This window comes from Heterodontus francisci, chromosome 36, assembly GCF_036365525.1.
Source record: "Heterodontus francisci isolate sHetFra1 chromosome 36, sHetFra1.hap1, whole genome shotgun sequence".
Lineage (NCBI taxonomy): Eukaryota > Metazoa > Chordata > Chondrichthyes > Heterodontiformes > Heterodontidae > Heterodontus > Heterodontus francisci.
Window position 1 is genome coordinate 37,201,869 of NC_090406.1, and position 9,566 is coordinate 37,211,434.

The window sequence follows — 9,566 nt, forward strand, 5'->3', positions numbered from 1 at the left end:
TAGAGTTTTGGTTGGGGAGGAAGGGGGGGAGGAGGACAGCAAAGACAGGGGAAGCACCTTAGCAGGGTAGGGGAAGACCTGAACACATACTCAAACATTCTCAGTGAGAGTGGTCGATGGGGCAGGCAGAAAATGTTCTCAGTGGTGGGGCAGTGGGGAGCAAATATCTCAGGGGAGGGTTTTTTGAGGGGGCATGCCTGTTGTGGGAGGGTGGAGTGTGAAGGAGGGTTATGGTCTGGAAATACAGCCAGTGGCAGGGGTGGGTTCAACATGAGAGACAGACAGATTGCATGACTCAAAGTCTCAAGCAGCCACTACTTATGATCATATCGGGTGAGGAAGAAGTGAGCAATGGGTAAGGGTTTGGGAGAAAGGTACAGCGATGCAAAGGTAAATCTAATCAGGGTTATTCTCGTCCCCACTGTTGGATCAAGGCTGCTACAGTTGCCAGGTGGGAGGATTAAAATGCTTGACCCCCACATGCCTGGTGATCCAGAGGTAAAGTTCAATATATAATCCGAATAACTGCAGAGAAGTCCAGATTTAACTAAGTTATACTTTAACGTGTCGAAACAACCTTGCTGAAATTGCTAACATATTGGAGCAGAGCCACCTGGTGGTCTATGTGTGTCTAAGGCCATGAAGTGTGGAATCAGCTGCAGTGACTAAAGTATTTCTTGAACGTTTGAAACTTTTGCCTGTTACCATAAAACGACCAATCACAGTGCCACCCAGAGATGTAACATTTAAAAAATATAATGAGTTGATCTCTCACGGTGTTGCACATACGGAGCTAAGACCAGGTATAGTTTTGAGGTTAATGTGGGGGAGGGAAAGGAGAGAAGGCAGGTCGGAAGGGGACGAGGGAGTAGGTAGGGGATGAAGGAGAGCAGGGAGAGGGAACGAAGTGAGAGAATGGGGTAGGTTGAGAAAAAACTAGGGAAGGGTTGTGGGAGGAAAGGTAGGAGTGGAGGGAGAAGGAAGAAGAGGGCAGCGGAGTGGAGGGCAGAGGGGGAAAAGAGCATATGATAGGAAGAGAGCAGAGGAAGAGAGGAAGGGAGGGGAAGTGATGAGAAGGAATGGGGTGCGAAAGGGATGATGAAAAGACGGGAAAGGGGAAGAATTACAGGGAGAGAAGAAGGTAGGAGGAGAGGGGATATGGAGGGTGGAGAGTGGAATAGAGGATGTGGAGAGGGAGACAGGAGGAGGAGTCACAAGAGGAGGAGAGGGGAAAAGAGAGAGGGGAGAGGGAGGAGGGAAAGGGAGAGACGATGGGTGAGGGGGGGGGTGGTAGTTGGGATGGGGAATAGCAGTCAGATGTGTTGTTATGTCTCCTGGTTGTCTTCCGGTTTCTATAAGTTAGAAATAATCATACTTTAGTCTTGGAAAGGCTGGAGCTTTTTGTTTATTTTGTTCCACCTGCCATGCTGCCTGGTAAGGACTGCTGTAGACCAGTGTTGTGTTACATGTCACATGACTCTCCAGTACAGCAGTGAATGTGGCTGCCTGGAGCACACTTACCCATAACAATTAGTTCCTAGCTCTTTACAGATAATATAACAATATATAACATGGGTAGCTACACTGGTTGGGCCTCGGGTGGGGGAACACAGCAGGGGAGAAAGGGAATTGATGAAATTGAGTCCGCAGCATTGGAGGATGCAGGACTAAATTGCCACAGCGGAGGGCGTGGTGGGATAAGCAGGACAAAGAGTGAGGTGTCATCAGGTCTGGAATAAAATTACTGATTAACATCAGGATCAAAGAACAGAGGCAGACACAAAAGCGTCTGTTTTTCTGTGAGTGGGTACATTGTAGCGCAATATTAGTTGAGTCCAACCTTCACCACCTAAAGGAAAATATAATTAAAATATTATAAATACTCATCGAGCTGAATTTTGTGCGGCTGTTTAAGGTGGGTATGGTGGTGTGGGGGGACGGAAAATCGCAGCGGAGCCGTCCGCCCGGAAATCCGGCGTCGTGACATCAGTTCCTGATTTTGTCAGATGCAGGAAAGTACAGTGGCGAATTGACGCCTCGACATGACCTATTTTAAATTGCTGAAATGCTGTTTAACATGCATTTAAATGTAATTATTTGCAATATAATGACTGGTCCGTGATATTGTGGATGGTGTACGGCACTCACATGGCTTCGGGTTTGCGACCGATAAAAGCTGGCGGCACCGAGGCCTCTTGCAGTGGTGGGGAGCTATCCTAACCATTGCAGCATAGGGGAAGTAGGGGGTTTTGAGGCCATTGCTGCTCTGTTGATGTAGACTCTGCAAGGGGCTGTGTGTATCGGGGGCTCTGCAAGGGAGTTGGATTTATTGGGAGCTTGGCGAGGGTTTAGGTTGGGTATGGGTGGGCATTATAGGGTTTCATATTTGCTGTGTTATGGTGTGTGATGGCTCACAATGCTGGAAAGGTGATCGTCCATCAGTAAGTTTGAGTTCTGAGGTACATCAGGTATTCCGCTGAGTTAATAGTGACAAGCAAGGCAGGGTCATCTCTGCATCTGAAGTGATCCGAAGGCCCCTGGTCACCTGCTATGGGCCACATACACTCTGTGTTTTTGGATCCCTTTGGCATGCTGACGCACCTCGAACGGAGGCAGGTCAAAGAGGCAGCTGCGCCTGACCCTGAAGTTCCACAACGAGAGCAGCAGCAGCCGGCCAGGCTAAGAAGGGCCCACATATGCCAGAGAGTCTACAGGACTCACATCAGCTACCTCCATATATCTGAGTGACACTGTCAGTCAAGACTACGGTTCTCCATGGAGGCCATCACTGACGTATGCCACCTTCTGCAGGATGACTTGTGACCTCTGGGATTTGGGGCTAACTCTATGCCAGGGGCCCTGAAGATTAAAGTTGCATTAAATTTCTACGCATATGGGTTTTTCTGAGGATCCAGCAGGGACATGTGTGGGGTCTCCCATGTTGCAGTACACCGCTGCATCAAGGAGCTGACCAATGGCCTGTTCAAGAGGGCCGGCGACTATATGCACTATTGGACCAACCCTGACAGTCAGGCCAAAAGGGCCATTGGTTTCAGGGCCATAGCTTGATTTCTACAGGTGCAAGGTGTAATAGATTGCGTGCATGTGGCCTTCAAAGCTCCAACAGATCAACCAGCCACTTTCATCAACAAGAAGGGCTTCTATTCAATCAATGTTCAATTGGGCTGTGACCATCAAAAGCATTTTCTGCAGGTGTGTGCCCAGTTCTCGGGAAGCAGCCTTGATGCCTACATACTTCGGCAGTCCAAGGTGCCTCAGCTTTCAATCCCTCCGCTCACCTTTGTAGTAGAAGGGCCTGAAAGGGTTAATGTTTGAGACAGTGAGAGTAAACCATTCGCACTGTAGTGATGATGATGTAATAGTCACATGGGTATTAGGTTGAGAAGAAGCTAGAAGCAGCTGGAGGTGTGCTGGCTAGACAGGCTTGTGGAGAGGGTAAAAAGTTATATGTATATAATAAATGAGTGATTCTTTAGCCCGACAAAGAACCCAAGACTTCTTTAAACAACACTCAATCTACGCAATAATACACAATATGGTGGCAGCGGCAAACAGCCAAAAAATTTAAAGAAAAATACTTCCCCGGTACTGTTCAGCCAGAAGACTGAAGAAAACTGCTTACCTGCAGAAGGGGTTGCTCCATGGCTGAAGGACGACACGATAGTCAGTGAGTCAGCACACAGACATACAGGCAGCACCACAGGAGCGTGGTGACCTGCGAGAAGAATCCAGAGATCGGGTGAGTCACATTACTGACGGTTGGGGTTCTGGCAAGAAACCCTTTGAACAGGGTACAGTAATTTTCTAACGGCTTGCTGTGCACAGACAGGAAAAATCCCCACATCCTTTACTGGAGCTGTCCACGAGGGCAAAGAGTGGGAAATCCCCGAAAAGTGCGGGAACTCCTGAAAAGAGTGGGAAATCTCTGAAAAATGTGGGAACTCCCAAAAAGAGTGGGGAAACCTCTATTAAAGCAAGCAAGTCAAAAAAAAACTTCTTAAAGAAAGGGGAACACCTTAAAAAAGTCTAGCAAAGAATAGATTCGAAAGATATGATGCCTGAAAGCTTCCAGAATTGGGAAGGACTCAATCAGATACAGACTTAGTCAATGTGGAGAAAACGATTTCTAAGACTTAGAATAACTTCTCAGTTACACAGTAAATCAGAGGCTCAGCAAGCTAATACTCTTTTATACTCTGTGGGTGCCGTTGCGGATGACGTGATCGTAAAGCAAGGCGTAAATGAAGCTTCAGACAAATTTAAAGACGTGTTACAAACTTTTCATAAATATTTTAATTTGAGAAGTAATAAAAGCAAAATTTAATAAGAGAGTCTAGAAGATAGGTGAATCTGTGGATCCTTTCATTCATTATTTTTACAGATTGGCAGAGAGATGTGAGTACAGAGAACTGAAGTCTGAGTTGATCAGGGACTGAATAGTAATGGGAATAGCCAACGAGTCCTTGTCAGACCTCTTGCACTCCAAAGATGACCTCACACTCGAGAAATCGATTCAGATGTTGTGACAGGCAGAAGTCCAAAGAAAAAACTGAGCCATTCTGCGGCCTGAAGAGAGACCTTGGATCAGAAAATATCCAATGACGGTTCAGTTCCTGAAGCCCAGGATGGAAAAGCGATCTCAAGATAAGAAGGTACACACAGGTGAGAGGCTGCAAGACACTGTGAAACTGTGCCTGCGCTGTGGAGCCAGAAAGACCCACAGACGTGATCAGTATCCTGCTAATAAAGCGGAATGCTATAATTGAAAAAAGACAGGCCACTTTGGAAAGATGTGTCGGAGCAAGAGAGCTTCTCACAAATTTACAAAACAAAAAGCCTTCACACATAGAGCGATGAATGAGGTGGAACAATTTCCAGTGAAAGATAAACCAGGAGACTTCCTAGGGGAAACTAACAACCCAAATCAAGGATTTTGGATGGCAGCCATCTATGTCAATGGACATACTACTAATTTCAAAGTGGATACAAGTGCAAGTGTTGCAGTTCTGTTAGAGCAAGAGCCATCGTTGATGAGACATTGCTTACAACCAGTGGACACACAGTTGCATGGTCCAGGAGGGATCCAACTGAAGGTGAAGGGTAAGCTTCAAGCAACTCTCCAATATAAAGGAAGACATTCCTTTATATCTATTGTGAAAAACCAAGAATTTTCCCTGTTAGCAGAAAAGTGTGCTTAGACCGACATCTGCTCAAAAATTGTGGATGACGTCAAATAGCCAAAGTCAAACAGTTGCCTTCAAGCAGACTATACATACAATACCATATATGTTCAGGGAAAGATGCAAATTTCCACTGATGCGCTATCAAGAGCAACGGTAGACCATTCGACTCAACAGGCCGTGAACTTTGTGGATGAGATAGAGTCGTATTCACAATAGGCTGCATAACATTGGTTGGCAAGTATACAGAAAATGCAAGAAATTCGTCACACCCACAATCAGGATGAAGAATGTACTCATATACGCCAATACTGCACACAGTCTTGGCCTCAAGAATGTCCTGGTGGTAAGATCATGAAAACTTTCTACAAATTCAGAAAACACTTCACAGACATCGATGATTTGCTCATGTATAATGACAGACCTGTCATCCTGAGTTTACTCAGATCGTATGTCTTGGAACGTCTACATCAGAGCCACATGGGCATAATGAAGTGCAGAGCACGGGCTCAGTCGTCCATGTGGTGGCCAGGAATATCCAGCAACATAGAAAATATGGTCCTGAGTTGCCAAGTATGTGCAATACGTAGACCGGAGCACACAGAACCTCTGATTAAAACAAAATTCCCAACCAGACCATGGGAACGGCGAGGGATGGATTTATTTATGTACAACTGAAAGTCCTATATAATAGTGATCGATTATTTCTCACTATGAAGTGAAAAGGTTGTACTCAACAACAATAGAATCTGTTATCCAAGCTTTGCAGGAGATCTTTGCATTGCATGGTATCCCTGACAAAGTCGTGTCACACAATGGACCACAGTTCGTAAATGACTACTTCACACAATTAGCAATAAAATGTGTATTTGAACAGTCCACGAGTTCACCATGATATCCTCAGTTGAACGCCGAAGCTGAAAGAGGTTTAAGAACCATAAAGACATTGTTGAAGAAGAACGAAGATCTTCAAACCACATTGGTTAACTATTGATCTACTCCATTGTTGTGTGGACTATCACCTACTGAGCTGTTGATGGAGGGAGGAAGATAAAAAGTAACTGCCCATTTTGTCTAGAAAACTACTTCTGGGGCTAGACTTCAAAGACTACTGAAAAGTCCAAGAAAGAGAGAAGTACTACAGGAACTAACAAACTCACAATTACAGCAAAAGATTTCATACCAGAAACTTACCTCAGCTAAAGGAAGGCGAAAAGGTATGGATATGAGATGAATGGGAAGGGGTTGTCATCCAAAAAGATGAAAATTATTAGAGATCATATCTAGTACGCATGGCAGAGATTACTATATGACGAAATAGGAGAAACATTATACCTATTCCACAGAAGCAACAATCATTTATCTGGACAAACCAGATAATGATCGAGAAACCCAGAGTCAACAGGATACCTCTATTTCCTTTCCTTTATTAGCCAAGGCATAGAATATAAGAGAAGGGAGATTATGCTGGAACTATATAATTCATTGGTTAGGCCACAACTTGAATACTGTGTGCAATTCTGGTCATCTCATTACTGAAAGGATGTAATTGCACTAGAGAGGGTAGAGGAGATTTACGAAGATGTTGCCGGGACTGGGAAAATGCAGCAACGAGGAAAGATTGGATAGGCTGGGGTTGTTCTCCTTGGAACAGAGAAGGCTCAGGGGAGATTTGATTGAAATGTACAACATTTTGCGGGGCCTGGATAGAGTGGAGGTGAAGGGCCTATTTAGCTTATCAGAGAGGTCAGTGACTAGGGGACATAGGTTTAAAGTCATTGGTAGAAAGATTTGAGGGGAGATGAAGAAAGGTTTTTTCACCCAGAGGATGGTGGGGGTCTGGAACTCACTGCCTGAAAGGGTGGTTGAGGCAGAAACCCTCAACTCATTCAAAAGAAGTCTGCATATGCACCTGAAGTGCCGTAATCTGCAGGGCTACAGACCAAATGCTGGAAGGTGGGATTAGAGTGGGTGGAACGTTTTTCGGCTGGCACAGATATGATGGGCCAACTGGCCTCTTTCTGTGCTGTAAACGTTCTATAATTCTATGATTCTATACTACAAACATTGGTTCAGGCCATCCAAGTCTTGCAAAAAGACTTTCAAACAAGACTACTGATCTTCCGAAAACGACCAGGGAGAGTCGTGAAGCCTCCTGATGGGCTGAATCTGTGTTGGACAGAGACTTGGGAGAAGATGGGGTAGTATGTGAAGTCAAAATAAATGAATGTCTATATATATATCAAAATAGATTGGGACAAAATAGATTGGGGGAAGATGTAGTATAAGAGCCTGAAAGGGTTAATGTTCGAGACAATGAGAATAAACTACTCCCACTGTAGTGATGATGATGTAATAGTCACATGGGTAATTGGCTGAGAAAAAGCTAGAAGCAGCACAAGGTATGTTGGCTAGACAGGTTTGTGGAGAGTGTTAATAGTTATATGTATATAATAAGAGAGTTATTCTTTAGCCCTACAAAGAACCCGAGACTTCTTTAAACAACACTCAATCTACACTACTACAATACACAACAGCCTTCAGGAGTTGATTCTTGGGGACAAGGCCTACCTTGACATGACATGACTTCTGACATCAGTGAGGAACCCTTGCAATGCAGCAGAGGAGAGGTATTCACTTGCTATGGCTCCACCTGAGCAATCATCGAGAAGGCAATTGGGCTGCTGAAGATGAGAGTCTGCAGCCTTGACCGATCCGGTGGAGACCTGCAGTATGCCCCGGTGAGGGTCTCACGTACTATGGGTGGTCTGCTGTGCACTACACAATCTAGCACTACAGACGGAGAGGCATTACATGAAGAAGATATGCATGAGCGACAAACATCCTTCGACGAGGAGGATGCAGAGGAGAAACAGGGACAAGCAGCAATGGATGATGAGAACATGGTGATGGAGGCCAGACATGTTGAGTGACACACAAAGGAGGCATGAGACACCCTCATAATGACCCTCTTTCAGCTACCCTGACGCCCACTTACAGAGAATCCAATAAAGACTTATTTTCATGCATGTAGTCTGCCACCTCCTTTCCATCTGTGTTCCCTGAATGCCGACCAATTGCAATGCATGCTCGTGCCCATGGAGAACATATGTTAATGAGATCTGCAGTCACATTGCCATGATAATGAGGGCTGTGGTCACATTGGCACTGCACTAAGTGGTAGAGTGGAAGTCAGAAGCTCACAACTAAGGCATTATGAAACATGGGTTTCACACAATGATGGCTGATGGTTGGTACAAAATAGTATTTAATTAAATTCCAAAGTACATATTTGCAACACCTGTGCATTCCCACGTGTGGCTTGGTGCTTTTCTCAATAGGTTTGCGGGTGCTCCTACAAGGTTTAACCCCTGCGCTAGCAGCTGTGGTGGAGGCAGGCTGCTGATCAGGATGTCTCTTGATCTGAGGTGACTTTGACGGCTGTCTTCTTGGTGCCTGAGGCCTGGAGCAGGACTCTCCTCAGGCGCCGTGGCTGCTGGAGCTGGGCTCACTGGCAGAGCGGCTGAGGAGCCGATGTCCACATTCGGAGCGTCTTGAGCAGAGCCCCCAGATGTGGAGGGCAGCCTCTCCTGATCCTTTTCAAGGCTCACTGGAATCTCCATGGACCAGAGAAGGATGAGGAGCAGGAGAAGTCTCCAGGCTTCTGGTCCTTCTCTCACCTAGTCACTGCTGGGTTGAGCTTATGGCCAAGGTGATGATGTACATGTCCTCATGCATCTGTGGAATGTGGATCTCCATGAGGGTCGCCAACCTCTCGATGGAGGAAGCCTTGTGCTTGTATGCCTGGGACACAGCAGCAGTCATGGCATGGATGGACTCCTCCAGTGTCTGTTCAAGCCTTACCTGCATCCCCACCACATGTTTCCCAACTCCTCTCTGCAACTCCAGCATGCCCTGTGCTGTCGACACCAAAGGCTCATCATCATGCTGGAATTCAGCATGGGCCTGGCCACTCACCGTCCTGGCCACCCACAGTCCTGGCCACCAACAGTCCTCCGACTGTCAATGGCCTCGGCTGTCTCAGCCTCAGCCAGCTGCTCTGGTGTGTGTGCAATGCTCTCACCAGCTAGTGACCTTGATTCTAATGCCGATTAATTACCCATTGAGGTGAAAGTTTCTGCACTGATGAAAGGTGCAGGTGAGTCATGGGACAGTGCAGCATCTGAGTGGTCCTCTTCTTCAGAGGTTGACGGCTGTCCATCTGCAGTCTCCTGCCAATGCTGACCTGCATGAGAGAACGCAAACATGTGTGGGTTAGGCTGCACATATCCTGTTAAGGCAAACATGCCTGATGTGGTTCTCCATAATTCATGAATTTTCTGATGAATGGCAGTAATCACTCTC